We start from the raw sequence: 22,290 nt of genomic DNA, 5'->3' as shown, positions 1-22,290 counted from the left end.
TAAAAATATTAAAAAACCTGAGATTTTTATCCAAACTGCTTTTTGTTAAAATTGCTAACCACGAGAGGGGATGGGGGGGCAGGGGGGGGAGATGTTCTTGCAAGGTCTGGCTATGCAGATTGCTCTCCCTGCCTGTGCTTCTGCATGGGATATATGTGTGTTTTTTAAGAAATATCTCCCTATCCCCAGAGCATATTCTCCCCCCCCGCCCCTTACAAACACACATATGCACACCCCTCAGGATTTTTGTGCAACTGTACAGAGAGCTGCACAACACAAAATATGGGGCTTGCTAATTAACTCTTTTCCTCGAATTGAAGTGCCTTACTGCAAGCACAAAGCTCCAAGCACAGACATCTTTTATGATGAACTAGAGCCTCTGAAGAGGAGAATCTGAACGTGACGTCAATAGCTGATAACTGACGCAGCCTTGCAAAGGAGTCTCAGGCTGGCTCCTTGCAGCCTGCAAGCCCTAATGATTCTATTTTTTCCCCAGTCCCCCCTCGTAGTGAATTACTAGAACGCAAACACACACACACCCTTTTTTTTTTCATATATATATTTATAGATCCTTTATTCTCCAAACAAAGGATTTTTTTAAGGGGGGAAAGGCACTGGGCGGGGAGGAGAGAATTTTTTTTTTAAAAAAAAACAACTCTTCTTTGTGCTGGGTGCAATTCACTATATGAAACCATCTCTGTCTCTCGGCAAAGCAAGCATCCCTGCCTGAAATCCACATTTGTGCATGATGGCAAACTGGTGCATGGTGGTTGTTGTGTTTTTTCCAAAGCCCACTTTATAAAGACACTGCAAGAAGACAGATACAATAATGCTTGCGAGGCAACAGGCAGAGAGGCACAGACTCAATGTAACTGTGGATTAGGGGTTTGTGCAATAGGACAGCATGGAAGGCGATCAGTTTGGGTTGTTTGGTGTGCTTGTTTTTTTTTTTTTTTTTTTTTTTAATTCTCTGCAATGATGCACCTAAAGCAACTGTGGATGGTGGTGCAGAAAGAAGCTGGGGTAGGGGGGTGCGTGGTTGGGGGTGGTTGTGTTGTAGGGGGGCAGACTTAATGCACATTTAATGTTTTGGACGTAGCGTTCCAGCGAAATGCCTTTGTATGTGGATTTTTTTCCCCAGTACCTGCTAAAAATAGCATCAGGGTTTTGATCGCGTTCCAGAAATAGACAGAGGGTTGCACTTGTATAAAAAGCGAGCGCGGGTGGAAGAAAACCTGGACATCACCGCAGTATTTTTTTCCAACTCCTGTCTGGAAATTAATTGTTGGATTCCCCCCCCACCCCTCTTTCCTCGCCCCCCCTCCCCCCTCCCTCCCCTAGCCGAGGAGTTCCCGTTTGGGTAAGTAGTGATCTTTCCTGTGCATGGTGCAGAGGGTGGCTGTGAGTCTTGTCTTTATTTTATGCATGCCTGGATTAATTTTTTCCCCTTCCTTTCCACTTTTCCTCTAAAGCGAGAGGGGTATACTCGTCTGCATAATGCATTTGGTGCATGCACGGAGCCCGGAGAGAGGGAATTCTTGCAGGAAGGGGAATCACCCTGTCGGTAAATCTCTGAATCGATAGCGAGCTGCAACACTCTCTCCCTCTCTGTCGGCGCTATTGAGCCCCTCTCCCCCCCCTCTATTTTCGCCTGTGCCGGGGGGGCGAGGCAGGGCCGGCGGCGGCGGGGCGGCGGGGCGCGGGCCGGGCGCTCCCCGGGGCGGCCGCCGGGAGCTGTCCGCGCCCCGGTGCTGAACCCGCCGCCGCCGCGGGCGGGGGTCGGCCCCGGCCCCGCCGCCGGCCGGGAGCGCCTCTCCCGCGGAGGCTTCCCCGGCGCCCGCCCTTCCCGCCCGCGCGTTTGAAAGAGCCCGTACCTGATGATGGTGCTCCGCAAAATAGGAGGCTATAGGTTGCTTTATTTGGACTCACCCCTTCTCCTCCCACCTCATTTCCCCCCTCGAAGTGCTCACACCTTCCGCGGATCGCGTCTGGTTTTACTCTTGCCCGTCCTTCGCGTCCTGAGTCACATCTCGCCAGATGAGTTGGTGGAATGACTGAATTAGAGGCGAAGTAGCGGGGGATTGTTGTGGTGTGCAGGGAGGAGAGGCGGAGGGTCACCTCGGTGCTGCGAGCGCCCGTCACCCCCTCACCGCTTCGGGGAGCCGGGGAAGTTCTGGCTAGGCTACGAGCATGCAGGTTCCGAGGCATTCCGGCTAGCAAAGACATGTCATCAGATTGCATTAAGAGAGACGCGGAAGGACCGGCCGGCGCCCACACGCACCACCCCGTTATCCCGCACAATGGTATCCCTCCGGAGCTGCCGCGGAGGGGGGCTTAGCCGCAGACTCAGACCTGCAAGGGGTGGAAAATGCACAAGGCAGACAATAGGCAAGGGAGCAGCTTTCCCCCAAGCACGTTTAGCCACAGCCTCACGGTAAAAGCAAGCTTAGAAAATGGTGCACCTACCACACAAAGCCCAGCAACAATTGCGGATCCTGCAGACAATGGCATGATGCAGCCATGAACACCAGGATAGCACAGCACATTGGGGTGGGGGGTGAGAGCACCTCCTGGCCAAGACCGCATGCAATGGCTCTAATCTAGGCGTACAAAAGACATCATTTCTTGCAATTAATCAAACACCAGCGCTTGAATTCACAGCACGGCACTCCACCCACGGCTGCCCTTAATGTCTAAACCGTCCCTTCCCCGAGCTTGCGTGGTCGTATTTACAAGCGGACCCGGTATCTAGTTTGTTTGTTTGCTTTTTTTTTTTTCCAAGGAAAAAAAAAATCCCCTTACAACACGTGTAGCCAATCATTGCAACTCTTAATATATCTCTATAAAACAGTCATTAGAAACAAGAAATGCCCTCCTTCCTCGCCCCCTCCCTCGCCTTCCCAGCCCTCCCCTCCTAGATCGTTGCCTCTCTTGGCACAATGCATAAGATTACCCTTAACTGGATCCTATTAAATAATTCAATGGTGGCGGTGTAATTTTGGTTGGAAACTGCACGGATTTCCAAGTCGTGACTGTAAAAGTGAGTAATGTGCTCTGGCTGCGTCATGGCTCCAGTCACAGATGGTTCCAAACTGAGGAGAAATCGTGACTTCGACTTGAGACGTCCCCTCTCCATGAAAAGACCATCCAATCACAACGGCGTCGGGGGGCAGCCGGACTCCGCGGAGCTCGCGTTCTCCTTGCTCTCCCGTCCGTGTGTGTGTGTGTGCGCGCGTGTGCGTGTGCGCCCGTGTGTGTGTGTGTGTGTGTGTGCGCGCGTGTGCGTGTGCCTGCGCGCGTGTGTGTATAAAATCCTCAACAAGTTGCAGAAGGGGAAGGGAGAGGAGGGGTTAATCCTGGGGAATCTTCTGCACCTAGTGAGATCGTGACCCTCCCACACAGTACAGTAACTTATATACATACCTGGAGGAAGGGACGCTTTGCTTTTGGGCTTTCTTTAAAAAAAAAAAAAAAAAAAAAACCAAACCAAAAAGCCAAAACCAAAACCCAAACCAAAACACTGTTGGTGATGGTTGCACCCCGCGCGGGACTCCCCGGAGCGGCCAGGGACGCGCCCCGCCAGGTAAGTGCTGGGGGTTTTCAAACTTCTGCTGCCCGCGCTGCCCCGGCCGCCCTGCCCGCCCTGCCCGCGCCCCGCTCCGCTCCGCCGCGCCGCCGCCGCCGGGCTCGCCGGGGGCCGGGGAGGCGCGGGGCGTCGTGCCGCCCGGCGGGCAGGAGCGTCGGTGCGAGCGAGGGGAGGGAGCCGCGGCGGTGCGGGCTGGGACTGGCGCGGAGGCGTCTCGCGTGGGTTTTCCCCGCGCCGCTGGCGCGGGACCCTTTGCCGCCGCGGGGGCAGCGGGTGGACTTGCAAGTTCTGGAGTTTGGGCCGAGGTGCGAGTCCCCTCCGGTCCCCCGCGGGTCTCTACCCCAACTCGTGCGGGAGCCCGGCGGGCGGGCAGGACGCGGCGTGGACGTGGAGGTGTGTTTGCCTTGCTCCTGCTGCCGCCGGGCACTGGCGGGGCCGCTGGCTCCCCGCAGGCTTTCCGTGGAAGACCTCTGGAGTTCAGTGACATGTCCTGGAAACTTTTACTAAAGCGGGTGTCCCCGCCGCCGGCGGTGGCCGGGTGGCTCAGCGTCCGGGACGGTGTTACGGGGCTGAGGAGCGGAGGGGAGGGGGCGTCCCGTCGCCCCGGGAGGGTCCCGTCGCCCCTCGGGGCTGGCCGGTTCCCCGCGCTGCGGGGGCGGGGAAGGCAGCGGCGGGTCCCCCATGTCCCCGGCTGCCCGCCGGGAGGTGGCGGGCGGCGCGGGGCGCCCCCGCCAGGGGGGAGCAGCGGCTCCGCGCCCGGGGCCCCCCGACGGCGGGGCTGGTCCTTAGCTTAACGGTGCCCCTTTGGCAGCGGCTTCCCGGAGAGGGGCTTGGGGGGGGCGGCAGGGGCGAGGGGGAGTCTGGGCTGGTCCGGTCGCGCTCTCGGACGTGCTCTTGTCGCGGATTTGGTGACTAATTAGACAGGGAGAGGGCTTTTTTTTTTCTTTTTTTTTTTCTTTTTTTTTTTCTTTTTTTTCTTTTTTTTTTTTTCCTTCCCCCCTTCCTTCCTTCCTTCCCTCCCGCTTATCCTCTCCTCTCCTCTCCTCTGCTCTCCTCTCCGCTCCGCTCCTCTCCTCTCCGCTCCTCTCCGCTCCTCTCCCCCTTTCGGGAAAAAAAAAAAAAAAAAAAAAAGAAAAAAAAAACCCGAACTAGGCAATGTGAGGCGCCGCCTGATTGGTGGGTGACGATTTTAGCCCGCACCAATGAGCTGCCCGCCTGCTCTCTATTTATTTAGCGCTCAGGGGGGAGAGTTTTCTCTTTACGCAGCGCCCGTGCCCAGCGCCGGAGCCTCCGCGCGGAGCGGGGCCGCGGACACGCCGCGCTCCGCCACGCTCCCGCGGCCCCGCGCCGCCGGCCCCGGCCCCGCGGGGGGGGGGGGGGGGGGTGCGGGGGTGCGGCGGGGACCCCCCCCCCCTCCCCCGCCGCCGCCTCGCCCTGCCGGGGTCCCGGGTTTTTCGGAGCGGGACTTGGAGGGGATGGGGGGTGGGGACCCGGCGTGGCGGGGGATGGCGGAGCCGATCGCCCGTGGGTCCTGTGGATGTTGTGGTGGCAGCCGGATGGATGGATGTAGGAAGCCGCGGGAGACTTTGTCCTTCGCGAATCTTTTTGCGGTCTGGGCTTGCTGTACATAACTACCTACCCGGGAAGCCCTTACCCCAAAAAGCATTCGCGGAGGGCGCATTCGCCGAAGGAGCAGCAGCTGCGATCGCCGAGCCTTGGACTTATCTAGACTCTGTGGGCTTCTATTATTAATTCCTGGCACCTTTCCCTTTCCCCCGTCCAGCCCCCCCCCCCCCCCCCCCCCCCCCCCCCGCTGTGAGTGTATATATGTGTCTCTCTAGATATATATGTAGTGAGAGAAATAAACACCCTTTTCCCCCTTCCTACTCCGCTTGGTCCCCCAGACGTTCAAATATTCACCGTCGCCTACTAGCCTAACTTTTTAATCGACTTTTGCCTAACGGAGCAGATCACACGTTTATTCGGATAACTGTATGGTGGTTTTTATTTCATTAATGGAAAAATAAAAATAGAATAAAACTTCCTAAAAGTTCTCCGCCCCTCACCTTTCTCCCCCTCCCCTCCTTCCAGGGCATAGCTGTGTTCAAAAAAATATGGGTGTCCTAGTTGATCGAGATTAATTCATAAAAAAAAAAATCTTTGGAGCGATTCATTAAATGCTCTGTAACCGGGAGCCTCGGCTTATTTCGAGGTGGGGAGGGTGGGATTTACTGGGATCACCCCATAAATAATAGGGAGGGAGGAGGAGGGGGAGGCGCACGGATCCGCCGCGGTTTGGGGGAGACCCCAGTTAGCAGGAGATGCACCATGGAAGCGCTTGCCAAAGGCGCCTCCCTCCCCCCTGCCCACTTCCAACCTCATTTTAAGCAACTTGCAGTCCGGCGATCTCTCCGATCACTCTTTCCCCAAAAGCTAGTGCCCCCAAAAAGGGTAAAAAAGGCAGAATCCGGGGGAAAACCCAGCCGAGGCGATGCTTTTGGACGAGGTGATTGCAAGCGAGCAAAGCAGCATCAGCACCAGCTCTCTGGTTCTGAAACTGCCTTGTGCATGCACACAGCACTGAGAGCATCTCAGGCAGGAGTTGGGGAAGCTGCATTTTCCCTCTCTTTGCAGTAATTACCAGCCCGGATTCCGTGGGCAAGAAATAAATAGCAAAGAGAAATCCTCCCTGCTTGCCACCCCCCAAAAGAAGGAGCGATTAAGAGCAGATCTGTCCGTGCAGATCAGCCTCGTGAAAGAGACAAGATCTCAGCAGCAAGTTGGTAGCAGAGTGGCCGCTTGATGCAACACAGGGGCCTATGGTTCGCCCGGCTGTAAAATAAAAAGGAGGGGGGGGCGCGATCTAATGTCTCGACTGTTAGAAACTAGAAGGGTTCTCCCCTCTGCTCCCCCGACAGCGGCACGGAGGGAGATCCGGCTGAGAAAGGGCTGATCTTGCATTTCAGGGAAGCCTGCATTGGAGAGATCGGGCGAGGACCACAGTCGAGGCTAAGAGTTAATATTTCTCAAGAGATAAAAGAGATTTTGAAGACCTGCCTGCACTTTAGAAAAGAGTAAAAGGCCGGCTAAGGGATAAGCGAGAAAAGAAGGCGAAGGAAAAGCACCTCGTTGCTCCCCTCCCTCCTTTCCTTCTTGCTCAGGACACGTAGCTTGAGCACTAGCTGGCTTGATGAAAACAAAGGTGGAAGGGTCACAGTATCTTTCAAGTAGACTCGCATTTTCATAATTATTTATCCTCTCCTATTTAGAGAAAAAAAAGTGTTTGTCCTTTCCGGTCGCCAGCAAACCTCTTTACGGGGGTTTTATTCATGTGAGCATATTTTAAAGGGAGAGACAAGGTACTCGAGGGAACTTGGAAAAAAAGAAAAAGAGAAGTGATAAGAGGGATCAGCCAAGCTAAGGCTAAAAAAGCATCCTCTCTCTTCCCTGCCTACCGTCGTCCCTCAAGGGGATTGAAACCAGGAGTGATTTGGGGGGAGGGGGGGGGCAGCTCAGGCGCGAGTGGAAATCCGAGCCACGGTGGTGCAGCTCCACGTCTCTTTACCTTGCCAGCCAACTGTTGCTGCCATGCGAAGGGCTGCTGCTGCTGCTGCTGCGGGCGGGAGCGGGAACCGCTCCCCTCTGCCCGGGGGGGCACCCCCAGCCGGGCTCCGCAGCCGCTGCGGCCCCCCGGGGCACCCCCCGCCCTGCCCCACTCCGCCCTTCCCCTCTCCCTTCCCTCGCTCCTCGAAGGTTTCTATCCGCAGCGGGGAAGTTAGACACGTCGGGCCGCCCGGGCCGCTGCCGCGCCTGCCCCTGCCGACCGGGCACCCACCCCCCGGGGCAGGCCCCGGCCCCCTCCTCCTCCCGCCGGGTCCCCGCCCGGCCCTGCCGGGGCGCGCCCCGGGCTGGCCTCGCTCCCCCGAGGCGCTGGGCCGGGGCCGGGCCGCCCGTCCCTCTGCGGCGGGCCTGGGGGGTCCTCCATGCTGGGGCTGCGTGTGTGAGTCCCCACGGGTGAAAGGGACCCCCGGGTGGGGCCGTGGGCAGGTGTCCGCGCCCCTCTAGGCGTCAGGGCAAGGCGCGGCCAGGTGAGTCGGGGAGGAACGGAGGCCCCGGCCCGGTTAACCCTCCTCTCCCTCTGCCTTTCCCCTCAGGTGCGGCCGCGCCGTCGAGGCCGGAGGCGCCGCGGGAGGAGCGAGGGCCGCAGGCAGGTGAGAGCAGCGACGCCACCGGCTTCCCCCACACCCCCGGGGCTCCCTCGGGCTGAGGCGGGGGGCTCGGGGCCCTCACCGGGCCGGGGGCTGCGGCCCGGCCCCCCGGCTGCCGCCCTCCCCTTTGACCCCGGCGGTGGTTACAGCCAGGCCCGGCCTAACGCAGCGCTAGGCCGCGGCCGCCCCGGGGCCCCCAGCCCAGGCAGGGCCCAGGGCAGCAGCTGGTGGAGGCAGCCACCCCTCGTCCAGACAGCGGAAAGCCCGGGTTGTCAGAGGGGAGGTGAGGGGAGGCGGAAAAATCCACTTAAAGTTTATATAAATTTAGCTATAAAAAGGCTGTCGCATTGATTTCGAGTGAAACCTGTCGTCGTAAGAAGGTGGGGAAGGAAAAAAGTTAGTGGGCTTTGCCTAAAATCTCCTTCTTTACCTCGTCTTTCCTTCTTTATTCACCGGTTAACGCTCTCTTCCACTTCATAGTTAAATGCATTGTCCGACATTTGCAGTTCTCGTAGTTTTTGTCTCGTAGTTTTTTTTCTTTTTCTTTTTTTTTTTTTAATGCACGATTCTGGAGACAGACAGTACAATTTTCTGCCTACCACTGTAATCGTGAGGTAGAAAACTAGGAGGCAAATTAATTAATAGCACGTGTTTTAAAAGCAAAAGGACCCCCTCCCAGTAAAACAACAAAACATATCGTTGCTTTCAGTCGTGTTTAGTGATCGTCCCCTGCTCTGTTTCCAGACCTGGCAATTTTGGAGAAAGAGCAAATACATTCCAGTCACAAAATTAAAAGTTTATAGATGAGTAACTACAGCAAAGTCTCTTTACGTTTACTGTATTTTGAATTTTAAATTCAATTTATGAGTAAATAAAATGCATAGGAAGGCTTTTTGCAAGAAGTCCATTTTTGTCCTTTCATTTTGGCATCTAATTTCTCGACGGCCATTATCTGCTGACAAATTGCTGCGTACGATTTGCTGTAAACCAACAAAAATGTCTTCCTGCAGAAAGCTGCCATTATGGGCAGATGTCTTCAGAGGTTAGGGGCTCTGTTGCCACCTGACTTAGGTCAAACACTTCGTTAGGACCCATAAAGCTTAGCAGCGCTTTACTGGTATCAGCTAGTTTACCACCAAAATAGACAAACTCTGCTTATTTAAAGGTAGGAAAGAAAAGCAGCTCCTCATAGCCAAAGATGGAAAAGGCCTGTTAGAGCCTCAAGTACATACGCCTCCTAGACCAGCATTTAATCTCCCCCAAAAGAGGACGTATCAAATATTAAACTAGTACTACTCTTGAGGTTTTTTAAAAGGTCAAGGCATACATTGCTAGGAGCATGGGGTCAGTGCATGTTAATTTACGTGTGTTACTGCACTTAATACAATTATATAAAGGCTAAGGGCCTATGAATAGAATTGCTGCTTAAGGCCTCTGAGCCTCCTGTATTCCTGTCAGTTAAGGGCTGAGAAATACCTCCAACCATCTGTAAAAAATTGCTTTGTGAATACGGGCCTCATGAAATAATGATTAACACTCTTACCCTCCCTTCTACCCTCCCTCCCCCCAATTTTTATTAGTATTCGAATCTTTTACAGATCATCTGCACATCAGTCCTCATTCTTTCTCTTTTAAATCTGTTACCACAAATACATTTGCCTATAATATTTGCATTAGCTGTGATATGCTGCCATCTCATTTCTGGCTATAGAGATCACTCTAATAAAGGACACACGTAAATTAACTTTTATTTTTATTATTACATTTTCAGGCAAGTTTTGTGGTGGTGGTTGTTTGTGTAGCTTTCAATAAGTATCAACTCTTGCTGAAATGCTAGTAGTTTTTAAATATACTTTTGGAGAGGCTTTTTCTAGAAATTAAAATAAATACCTTTTGGCTTTTATACTACTAGGTACACCCCAGGTTCAGCAGGAGCAGGTTAATTTGGTTGGTGTCATGTCGCGCCTCCCCCCCCCCAAAAAAAAAAAAAGGACAAAAAGTTATTATTTCTCTTTCTTTCTCTGAAATATGTTATGGGGACTACTTAGGGAATGATAAGTAGGGTTTGTTGACTCACTGGCAGCGTCCACACAAGTCTGTTTTGCCAAACTATTCCCATTGTTATTGTCACCCGTTTAGCATGAGCACTGGAACTGCTCTGATAACCAGTAGTGCAGTTAGCAGCTCTTACAGCATGCTTAGCTGCCACTGCATTTATCTAATGTAGGGAAGGTAAGAGCGAAAACCCTGATGAAGCCTAATTAGCAGTAGAAGCGGTAGGAAAGGTTAGCAGATTTATGGTACTGCAGACGTGCTAAGCAGTCTGGGGGAAAATATAGGGTGTAAACTTACCAAACTTCAGAGAGGAGCAGTACAGCAGCCAGACTTAGTCTGAAATGAGACTATGCTGTTTCACTTTAATTTCTGTTTGTAAATATAATCCATTTCCATTTGTGAATATAACCAGGAAAGGGATGCATTTGGACCTGCAGCAGTGTCCATGGACGTGTCTGGAGCAGGGAGAAGTTGTTGCACCTTACTTAAACACAGGCAGTTTTCCGTATAAGTGACCCAGTATTGTTCAGAACAATACACAGAGGCACAGGGTTGGCTGCACACGTGCGTGCACACATGCACGCAAAATACATATGTATGTGAACATAAAATGGAATTTTTTTCTAGAATTTTGTTTTAATTGTGGATAGTCAAGCTTCCTAATTTGTAGAAGAGAGTTACAAAACTTGTCCCTGTGAAACTCAAAGTTTCCACTTAAAAATAAGAAGTGACACCTGTGTTCTGTAGCATATTTGATGCTGTTGTTCGGATGGGTTTGGAAGGACAATAGAAGATGCTTTATTAATTATTATATTTGCACATAGAGAAATGCCTCACGGTAGCAGCGTGATACGAGTCTCATTTCTACTACAGCTTTACTCTCTGTAGAACCTCCCCGGGGTTGGTACACACCGTCCGCTCTGCACGGCCTCAGTACGGCCTCCAGCACAGCTCAGTGCTTGCTGTGACGGGCGTTCCTGTCCCGGTGCAGGTAGGCACGGGCTGAGCTGTGAGCGTGGTGACGAGGGCATGCGTTCCCATACTGGTGGTACCCGTGCTGGTCACCAGGATGCAGCATTAACCTCCTCAGGAGAAAAGGGACGATTCCCTCGAGTCCAGCCAGAGGCGAGCGTGACACCTCTGTTTGTGTAATGTTGCTGAGTTGTGGCGTTGTTAGTCCTAACGTCTAGGCACCACGTTGTTCTCTCCCAAGCAGGCGTAGGTGGGAGGAAAAGGGAGTTGAATTTAGTTTTCCGTTTATTTTATTAGAGGATTCCCCCATCCCCAAAGCTCGTTCTCTGAATTTGGCAAATCCCTGTTTTCCTCCCGTTCTCCTTGCTCTCCCATTGCAGCAGCTCTGTCTCCCGGGGGGTGGCCAAGCTGTCTTCCGAAGCCAGCGGAGGTACTGAAAGGGTTATTGTCAACTTCTCCCCACAGCTGAAAGTGGCTGCTCCAGTTGGGCATGTTTTTTAAAAAGGGCTCGGAGTAACGTGAGTTTCTAGGCCGAGAATAATAGTAACAATTTACTAAGAATAAAGTCAGGGTGTGCCCAGGAAAATGTGTTCCATCATCCCTTATTTTCAGCGAGCTGTAAGTAAACAGTATGGGATAATGCCATGCTAAATAACGTAAGCTACCACGGGCTTCTGCCCGAGCGGACAAGGTTCAACTGCCTGGGAAACCTGAACATTTTCAGTTTGCGTGTAAACCTTTCTGAAAAAGGGAATTGCAAAAAAAATTTCTTCTGAGAATTTGATTGTTTTAAATGATGCATTTTCAAAACGAGTGCATGGTTGAAGGAAAAAAGTGGAAAGCAGCGGGAAACTGCCATGGAGAAATTGCGTCTAGTTTTTAAAGGACGTGATTCTTCCATTTTTCCTCCTTGAGTTATCGGCCCTCACGTGAACATTTCTACCAGATCAGTGTGGGAGGCAGAAAGCACTGCCGAATCAGGGCCCACCGCGCTCTTGAGCTTATAGCTTTACTGAAGCAAATAAGGTTATTTTCCAACAGAGGAATCGGGACAAGCACTGAAAAAACGCGTGCTGTTGTGCAGCTCGTCGCGTCACAGTCCCAGCTGTTCGGGTGTAAGTCAGTGCCCACGCTGGTGTCCAGCCTCCGTGCAAGCACAAGGAGGGAAAGGAGGAAGCGGCCTAGGAGAGAGCGCGTTTGATCTTGCGCTGAGTGAGTGGCACGTGGTGTCCACTCCGGGGAAAAATGTCAGCATTTCCCAGGAGCGGAGTAAAGACGAAAAAGGCCAGTTAATTAGGAGAAGGGTTGGGGAGAAGTGGCCAGCAGCCATGACACTACCAGTTATTTAACCTCAATATACAGCATATATAGTCAGCAGTATTAATTTAATATAAGTACCGTGAGCTGCGAGGATCCAAAGAAGGACACAAAAGCCAACACAGAAACGTCTCAATGCCCTTGCCTTTCTCTGTCTGGAAAGCCTGGCTGGGTGACTTGCTAAAATTCTGCATGTCTGGCGTAGCTGCCCGTGTCCTTAGTGGCAAGCCGATGCCAGGCCTCTATCACTTTCTGGTTTCCTTTCTAAATCTCTTTAATTATGTTGTTATATTTTAGTTAATTTTCAGCATGTGTTCCTATGCTCTGTTTTGTCACGTTAGAAGTGGCCGGTGATTTAAGTGAAGAGAAAACCAGTAGGGGTAGTGGGCGGGGGAGAGGGGAAATGTACATGAGCTACTTATTTGCTACGAGAATGTGAAAAATCGTGATGTACCTGTTAGAAGTTCCTGGCTGTGCCGATACATTTGCCAATTTTGGTGCCAACAGGTACCCATTGTTGATTTGCAGTTTGTTGGTACATCTCCAGTGCAGGGATGGTGCAGTGAGGGGTTCCCTGCCCCGGCACAGTTCTCAGCCCTTGCTGTAGATCTGCTCCTGTGGCCTCTTGCTCCTCAGAGGGGCTCCAGCCCATGCGTCCCATATGTAGAGCCAGGCAGAATTCCTGGTTGGAAGAGGAATTGAATTTCCTCTGAAGGAGGTAGGAAGAGAGGGACATCCTAAAGTACGGGCAGAGATGGCGTGACTTTGGAGAGTGTCGGGTTTTGGCAATATATTTGGTAACTTTCTTTTCCTTCCAAATCAGGACGTAAGAAGCCAAAAAAAGAAATGAATTAGCAGAGTGACACGTAGGCTTTTAAAAAAAATCTGTCCACTGTTGGTTCCCAGACTCACCCTCATCAAAGCAACGCTTTTCAGTCACCCTCCTTACCCTCACGGGAGCATCTGCTGGGGAAGTATGATACGGCACAGGTAGAGAAATGACTGAACGCAACTCACGACATGAACGTGGCAAGACAGTTCCTATTTCTCCTCTTTCAAGCCCCCCTCCTTTTTTTTTTTTTTTTTAAATTTCCTGTTTTCCCCTTTGTTCTGTTTCATTGTTCCTCCTTCTCCTTTGTCCCGACTCAGACACACGCGCACTGTCTCTCTGTTTTCCTTCCATTGTGTCTCCCAGATTTTCACCCACCTCTGTGGACACCCGTCTCTGGAAAGGGCCCTCAGCTGATTCCCCTGCTACGCTGCTCCTCCCGCCTTGTCTCCTACCACGCACAAGACGAGCATCTGCTCCTGGTGAACACAGGAGTAGAAAACTGGGCGGCAGGGCAGAAGGCGGAGGAGTGAGCCTGAGTCTGAGCAGCCAGTTCAGCAGACGTGATCACTAGTGGGTTGGCCACTGTCTTCTGGCACTTGGAGGATCACAAAGTTCATCACGGAGCAGAGGAAGCAGATGTCAGGGCCTGTCAATGTAAGTGAGAAATCTCCCCCTCGGCTGCTGAGTTTGGTGTTAAGGTTCCTTGCCTGAATTGCTTCCTAGGTCAATTAGAGCGGTGTGTGCTGCTGTGCCTGTTGCACAGGGCTGGCGTGGACTTTGCAGGCAGTGTGGCTAGACTGGAGATGGATTACCCGTCCGCAGTACGTTGCAGATGACGATGGAAATTGCAAGGCGTAGAGGGGAGCATGTGCTCCCTCTTTTACGATAAGTTGAGGCAAGCAAGGGTGGAAGGAGGAATCTACTACACAAAAGTAGGATTTGTTAACATGTATTCCACATTTTTATATACAGTTTTGTAAAGAATTGTGTGTATGTGTTTCTATCACGCAATTGTAGCAAAAGGCCAACCTAACTGAACCAATTTAAGAAAAACAGGAGCAAGAAAAAAATCTCAACTTTACCTTACTGATTTGTATGCTGAACTGTTCTAGTCCATATACTGGCAGGTCACCCACACCTTTGTCTCTAGGCTTTATTAAGAGGGTGAAGTACTTGGGTATAGTGTACTATACTATATTGGGTATAGTGACATAAAAGAACAGGGTGCCAAGTCACTAAGCTGAAACATTTGGGAGCTCTGCTCAGCAGGCTCGCAGTATAAGGGATGTTACATTGAAGTGTGACCCTAAAAGTCGTCTTGAAGGACCTATGGCAATGACTTCTTAAAGCCCCATGTTTTTCTTTAAAAAAAAAAAATTTTGAAAAAGTATGTTTGTGAGAAGGAACAGAAAAAACAATTATCTTTTGTTTTTAAATTAAATTAAAAGACTTCATTTTATATTTAATGTCAAAAAGCCAAATGCAACTGATTTCTGTTAGTACATGACAGCAAGGAGGTAAAATGGCTAGGACAGGAAGATAAACAATTGATTTTTTAGTATTTTTTTTTTACTGGCCAAACTGAATGAAATACAACAATAAAGAGCCTATAAAATGGGAAATCAGCATTGCCCCCTTTTTTTTTTTTTAGTTTCTCAAAGTGCTTTCTAGTTTTGCTCTTTAAAATAAAATTAGTATCAGAAAGCATGACATTTTTTACATAATAATTTTAAATTTACACAATAATTTTAACTTACTGTAACAATTATACAAGGTGCATTTTTTAGTTCTTCTTTAGTTTTTCTTACCCCGTATTTGTGAATATACAAGTCTTTGTATATGCGTGCAGACTATTTTATGGGTGCATGGACGGATGTGTATGTGCACATGTGAATATATCCACAAATACATGTGCATGCAAATCCAAGTAGAAATAATAAAGGCAAAATGTGATCCTTTTCTTGATATGTATAAGTTTTAAAAAAATTTAAAGATGGTTTACTGATTCACAGGTTTTACTCTACACTAAGAAAATTACGGTTCATTTGATAAATATTTACTAACTTTTAAAAGTCCTATTCAGTATTAATTATGCTGAAGTACAGGGCAAACTATTTTATTATATCACAGTTTATGCAGTCAAGGACATTTAAAAAAAAAAAGTTTATCGACCTGTGATTGCTTGCATTTCTGCAACTTCCATTCAGTTTTTTAACCCCTATTTTAACCATATAGTCAGGAAAATATTTTATGGCTGTCTGTCTTCACCAGCAGTCTGTTGTAATACAAAGCTTTGTACGTTATTTGCAAACCCAGCAGCTATTTCTTGAGTAAAGTACCTACATCCTGATCCAGCAAGGGCTTTCCTCTTCCAAGCAGTCTTCTACAGGGCTTTCCTCTTCCAAGCAGTCTTCTACAGGACTTAGCCTGACCACAATAGGGCTCCTCATAGCAGTGAGCGCTGCTCAGAGAAGCAGATGCTTGCAGGGAAAGGCCTTTTGTCTTGCACTACTGCATCTGAGATTTTTTTCCCTTCCTTTTCACAATGGGTAAAAATACCTTGATTGTGTTGAAAATCAAGCTCTTGCTGAATTTTGCTTTACTTTTAATTGGCCAGACGCAGAAGTGGGATAAAGACCTTACAGCCCTCCCTGAAGGATCCTGGTTTCTGTGAATTTCTACTTGTTGTTATTTTGAACAGTTTCCATAGGATGTAGTTCTGGCACTGTGTGACTGGTTCTCTGTTCACATGCTTTGTAAATCCATGAGCAATAGATACTCTGGCTTTATTAATTCACTGCCCCATGCTACATCTACTCCAGAGCAGATGGACTATTCAAAGCCTGAGAGGAATATTTGGTTTTCCAGGTCCTCTCTGCTCAGGTTGTCAAAAGATGAGAGTGAGGGTATTTTTTAATTTTTTTTTTATTTTTAAACACTAACACTTATTGCTTGGCAACTGAGCAGAGACCTTCCAAACTTATATCACACAAACCATTGGTACCTTGTTTATTAGCTTGCTTGCTTCTTTCCTTCTCTGTTTATTCATAGTAAAACTAGGCCTTTCTCAATGTAATGGGTTTTAAAAATATATATATAATGCAGCTGCCAAACTGAGAATGGAGATCCTGCAGTTTAGCACTCAGTAAACAAAATGTGACCAAGTACTGCCATGCCAGTAGGTTTAAGATTCCCAAATGAACATGAGTGCTGAAACCCTTGTAACCTGCTATACTATATCTTTTTGCATAAGACCTTCATTTACTCTTCTATATGATTCATGAGATTATGGAGTCAGTTCTGTTCCTACAGTGAGGCCATTAGCAGAACTCCTTTAGACTTGTATACAAAAAGTACTGGTTCAAGAGTGATAATTTTTTATTCTGAAGTTGTTATTTGACCTCTTCTTTTGAGGCATATTCATCCCTTTCATTTATTTTGTGCAGTTGATATATATTTATATACAGTAGAAACATCACGATTTAGCTATTTTATTTGCTGCCCAAATTTAAGCAGATATTGCATGCAAGAAAAGCAATCTTAGAAAAAAATCAGGAAAATCTGATGAGATTGAAATGGAAGAAAACATTGTTCTGCATAAAATAACATTTATTGCATTTCATCTTTATTTTTTCTTTTCACATTAATTTGGGTGTTCTGATCTACAAAAGACCACAGTCCGTCCGTGTGTCGTCCCCCCCCAATCATGTAACACCCATTAAACACTACTGAACTCACTGGTACCACATAAGCATGCCCCCCTCCTATTCCCCGCACTTCATACGTGAAATTTTAGCTAACACTGTCCCAATTAAATAATGGTCATTGCTTTTCACTCTTATTAAACTAAACCAGTCTCTTGATTCATTCCTGTTACAGGAATTTCTTGTATAAATTTAAACTAGTATAGTAGGGCTCTATATGTGGGGGAGTGGGTATATGTGCATATATGTAGGCATATGTGCATTAAAAACCAGGAAAAGTATAGTAACTGAAAATAGTAAATAGAATAAAATGAATGTTTTCTCAGTTCATTTGTTTATAAGGCATTTGGGTAGGTTAACAGAATTTTAAGTTGTTCATGAAACTGTGGTATAGTTCTACATAGTGAAACAGTTATGCTGGAGAGGGATTTCACAAATTTATTGCTGTTCCAATAGTTGCTTTGAAAATGTGTTTGAACATACATGTCTATAAGGTACACGCTGCTCACCTAGTTTAACCGAATCTGATCCAAACCCCACTGAAATTAAGGGCCATTTTTCCACTGAATAGGAATTGTATCAGTCCCTTCAGTAGCCTTCTTTATTTGAGGGAAATAGCTTGTCATGATTTCTCTGTGTGTGTATGTGTGCACGTGTAGTCGTGTATATTTTATCCATCTATCTGTCCATGTACAAAACCCGCATGTTTTGTGTAGTTCTTACTGTGGCTTTGTGCATGCAGTCGGTAGACACATGTGCATGAGGCTGTACATGAGAAGAATTGTGTAACAGTGGTCTCCTCTTTATGCACAAGTATGTCTTTTTTTTATAGCTAGGGGAATAGGCATCATCTAGGCTTCAGTGGGAAAACCAGCACATTAATTTTTGCTGCTTTTTTCAATTTGTCCTTGAAGGTCAAAATTATTTTGGTGATCGCTTCATGTCACGATTTTTATTTGGAAACAGACTGTAATGTCTCTGGCACAGGGACTGAGAAGTCATGAACACGTATCTGAAGTGTCTAACACACCAAAGGAGATTTTTTTTTTTTCTTCTTCCTCCACAGTGATAAAGCAGCTGTGGGCCAAATCCTGCTTACTTTATTATCCAAATTTTCTTAACAAAGTCCACTTACTTAATTACAGAGCTAAAAATACCAGTTGCTTTCATAGGTGGACTTTTGCATCTGTACGTATCATAGACATTACATCAAATAGTTTCTCCTTGTTTTAAAATGCTTTTATTTATTGGCTTGCCTTTCCTTACCGCCTAATTTAGGAACCTAAACTCAGACAAGCAAGTTTGAAATTTTAGGCTGTTGTTTTTTAACCTTATGGATAGTCCCCAAACTATACAGCACTTTTTTCTGCATCAGCTTTAAGAATAAATGTATATAGAATCTAACAATTATGAGATACTACTTTCTTTATCCAAAAGATATAACCATAGTTAGGTCTAATGGAGTTTTGGGAAAAAATGTCAAGAAGGAGACGGTCAACTTGCTCTCTGTCATTTCTAGCAGCCCTGAACAGTATGGAATTGGAATAACAGAATTTCAGCGGAGCGAATAGAAGATCTTGGATCTAAGGGAATTCCGAAAGGCGCAAATGGCGCTAAGAGAGCAGGATGAAACGTGCCCATTTGGCCATCTAGGCATCAGCCTCGGGTGGAAGCGATCCGTGCAGTCAGCCCCACACCTCTCGGGCCAGCAGAGGCGTAAGGCTGTGGCAGCGTGTCCGACCGGGTGGGTTGGCAGGAGAGGGGACCCGCGCCGTCACGCCGAGGCCACCTGCTCGGCGCTTGAGCCCTGCTGTGGCTGTGGCACCAGGTCACGCTCTGCTGGTCTACCCGCCGCCCTGCCGTAACGCTGGCTCAGCCTCTCGGAACATCTGGGTCAAAATATACGTGGAATATAATTGGTCCTGACCTTTAGTCCCAAATAGTTTTTAACTTCCGTGGGCTTTAGTCTTGTAACGTGTGCGAAGTCCCTTGGAGTTGCGGTGGCCGATACCAGTCAGCCGAGCCAGCAGCCTGCCTCAGTGCCTGCAGTGTCAAGGCTCCAGCTAATCTGTCTGTTGAGGAGGAGCAAAAATGAAGCAAACTGAATGCTAAAAATGTAAGAAGGAAACTTAAACATCAAAAAGATACCAAAAATACTTGGGGGCTCTTTTTGACATTAGACATTCTGGATGCATGGTGAATGCAGGCTTGGCTTCTTATTTGAAGGAATATTTGTAATAGCTTTGTTTTATTTATTCTAAAGTTAGGCAGCGTTGTAATGGAGACCTTGAGGATGTTTTGAAATAGTTGCTTAAGAAGCACATTTGCCTAGTAAAAGTAAGCCTTAATGAAAGTTTTAGTTTGTATATGTTTATTCAAGGGTCCGGTATGTGAGTAAGAGAATGTTGGGGGGGGGGGCAGGGGGGGAAGGTAAGTGTGTCTGTTAGGCATGATACAGATTCCAAGCCCGTGTGTGTAAAGGCCAAATGCAGCTCACTTTCCGTACATTTTTTACCATAGTCTTGTTTCCAGTAAATGAAAATATTTATCTGAGTGGCCAGAGCAGAAACTGGCATTAAAAATTAGCCATGAGTATTATTCCTTTGCATCCTTTGGAAAAAAAAAATGATCCAAATTTATAATGAAGCAGAGAACAAACCAAAAATTAAAACTTCACTCTGTCGTTCTTGCTATAGCTAGTCAGGGGGTTATTGATACAAAAGTGCATAATGACTGCTACAGCTAATAAAACAAAAACTAATTGCATGTTTAGATAACAGTCAAATCCATATTGCTCTGTCCCATGAATCTGGTCCTATTACACGTAAGCAGGATCTAGTCCATTGGCTTCATAAGGGCAATTCAGATGCATAAAGAAAGCATGTTTTGGCTCAGTCATATGCAAACAAAAGTCTCCTGCGCATTTACAACCAACAAAGCAGGTTTAGGATGAATTTTTTATATGAATGTAACCCAAAGTAGGAAGGAAAAATAATTCCATTGAGGTAGTAGTGGAAGCTAAATGTTAAACAAGCTTGGATCAGAAAAAAAAAATTGTCAGAGCAGCATACTGCCATTTTATCACTCTGTCATCTGTTAATATAAATGTTATTAAATAAGTATGAATATTAAAAATAAATGTTAATCCCCTTTTCATATTTACTCCATAGTAACAGTCATATTTTCCTTCCTTTTTTTAATTTTGACATTAAAAATACAAAGAAAATTTGCTGTTGAGAACAAAGGCTGGAGATTTTTTTTTCTCCATTTAAACTACTGATTAACAATTTATTTACTTGTCACTTATTGTTGACCATCCCAGTCATTGCTTTTTATTTGATATTTTACTTGATGTTTCTTTCTGGGCGGTATATGAAGCAGGTTTTAATTTCTGTATGATTCTAATCCTCTATTCTACGTATATTACTATTATTTTCCTTAGAAATAGCTTGTCTTTCAAATGAGAATTTCCCCTCTGTAATTTCACATTTATGTTTCAAAACACTAAATACTCTATACCGAAGTTTTCTTATTTTGAGCCATCACTGTTTGGGATAGTCTTCCTTGCAACTCGGGGATTCAGGTTTGAGGCTATAAACACTTCTGTACGTATGAGTAAGTCTAATTTTGTGAGTAGTCTAAGCCAGCAGGGCTCCTCAAACAAGTACGTGTTTGCAGGCTTGGGACCTGCAGATATTTGGATGGAGGAGAAGACAGGGAAGGGCTACAGGTACTAAGTTTTATTTTTAATTACATATGCCTGCCAGGATCATCAAGAAATATGACAGTATATTTCACGAAATTGGCTGGATTGTTTGGGACACGTAACACATAAATGAAACTGTTTGCTCAATTTGGTACCGTAAGATAAAGTTAACTCAAATACCTGATATCTTAGTCAAATCTAATCATTATGACTGTTGAAACCTTTGGTCCTGAATTAGTTAAATTTATAGGTAACATTCTAACATCTAGAAATCTTCCCATCCGATGATACCTGGTTGAAAAATTTGCAAAACCAGGAATCAGTCTCTAAGATTTGTGGGGGGTCAAGAGGCTTATTAAAGATGCTATCAGATTAACAGCTTTTTATTTTATATATATAAGTTGTTATAGTTGCTGTGTTTTTTCACTAAGAATTTTGTTTGTGTTAGGTAGGCTTTTTTTCCCCCTTCACCCCATCCCTTCCAAACTGCAGCCACAAATTTAAAACCAGCTAAGAAAAAGCTACATGCCTAGTTCTTGATACTGCTCCAACTGAATTTAATGGGATCAGTATCAGTTTTAGAGACGAGGGGTATGGTGTAAAAGCAGAAGGACAGAGGTGCATGAAAAGAGTATTTCACAACTCGGAGAATGTTTGTAACGTAGTCAGAAGCTTGTGCAATGAGATAAAAAGGATCTGAGGACATAGTCAATGGTAAATAAGGAGGCCAGAAAAATTTTTAGAAGCCATGTTTGCAAGTGTGACAAATATTATCTACCTGGGAAATGGCAATTAAGTTTTTAAACCATACGGTTTTTACAGTAGTGAAAATCAAGGAAAAGTAGGAGGGTCAAATTCTGCCCTTAGATATACTCGTATATTGCTTGTTGACATTGAGAGGGAAGATTTTAACATTTCACATCTGACTTGGAACCGAAACAAAAAGCCTATTTTCATATGACTCTGGAGTGACTTCCAGATCAGAGGATCCCAAATTGATCTGCCAATGTATAGAAATATGATTTCATCAGGCAGTGAGAGCAGTCTCTTTGGAGTCAAACGTGATAGCTATTTAACTGTACATAGCAATGACAAATGGCAATTTTGGCTTTTACAGGAAAGAGGGAATTTGCTCATACGTAGAACTTCACGCTACAGACGACTGTCTCTGCTAAAAGGAGTGACCGCAATACTGGCCGTCGTTCCCTCTTCAAACTATTCCGTAATGGCTTTGCTCCTCCGTCCTGTAAATATGACTAGCCCAAATGAATTGCTAGGTTCTGTGATTAAAATAGACCATTAATAAGCAGGACTTCCACGTCCTCCTCCAGACTCCACCAGCTTTTCAGTATAACCCCGGACAGGCATCCGTTTTTCAAATGGTATGTGATATTCACGTTTCAGCAAAAGGGAGGCTTCAACAAGCAGATGCAGTTTTGGGTGGATTGATCCTAGGCAGCTGGCTACTGAACTGCGGAGATGGGCGTACGCTCTACTTCTTCTACTTTGTTCACTTCTCTTGTGAGTGTAGCTTGGTGACCCCATCTGAATGGCCTGGTTGCTGATAGTTTTTGAAGGTTCTTGTCTGGAATAGTCATTTGCTCCCTCTCCGTTGTTAAAAATGACTCAGAAGAAGAAAGAAGGCAGCCTGCTGTGTCAGAAGGCTATGTACAAAGATAGGTTTTGGTGGGTCTTCCCAAACCACACCGACCAGAAATTAACTGTCCTTTTTATCTGGCAGACCTCATCAATGTCAATACTTAGCTTTTCTCAGCTGTCTGTAGAGGACCCAGCTAAGCTGCCTATGATGTTTCTTGGCCCTTTGTTGAAGAAGGCAGTCATCAAATCCTTAATTCTCATTTGTCTTGCAAAACATTTTATTTATGTGGCTATTAACATATACAACAGTC

The 22,290-nt window shown here is 47.0% G+C and overlaps 1 long non-coding RNA gene across 1 annotated transcript in view; it reads left to right on the top strand.

Moving 5' to 3' along the window:
* The first annotated feature begins 424 nt into the window (after window positions 1-424).
* LOC142083145 (uncharacterized) overlaps window positions 425-22,290 on the top strand; it is a 67,276-nt gene continuing 45,410 nt past the window's right edge. Inside the window, exons 1-2 of the long non-coding RNA XR_012673991.1 lie at window positions 425-1,360; window positions 7,741-7,797. This is a non-coding gene — a long non-coding RNA (uncharacterized LOC142083145). The remainder of the gene's footprint in view (window positions 1,361-7,740; window positions 7,798-22,290) is intronic.

This window comes from Calonectris borealis, chromosome 5 (genome assembly GCF_964195595.1).
Source record: "Calonectris borealis chromosome 5, bCalBor7.hap1.2, whole genome shotgun sequence".
Taxonomy (NCBI): domain Eukaryota; kingdom Metazoa; phylum Chordata; class Aves; order Procellariiformes; family Procellariidae; genus Calonectris; species Calonectris borealis.
This window is presented reverse-complemented; position numbering and strand designations above follow the sequence as displayed.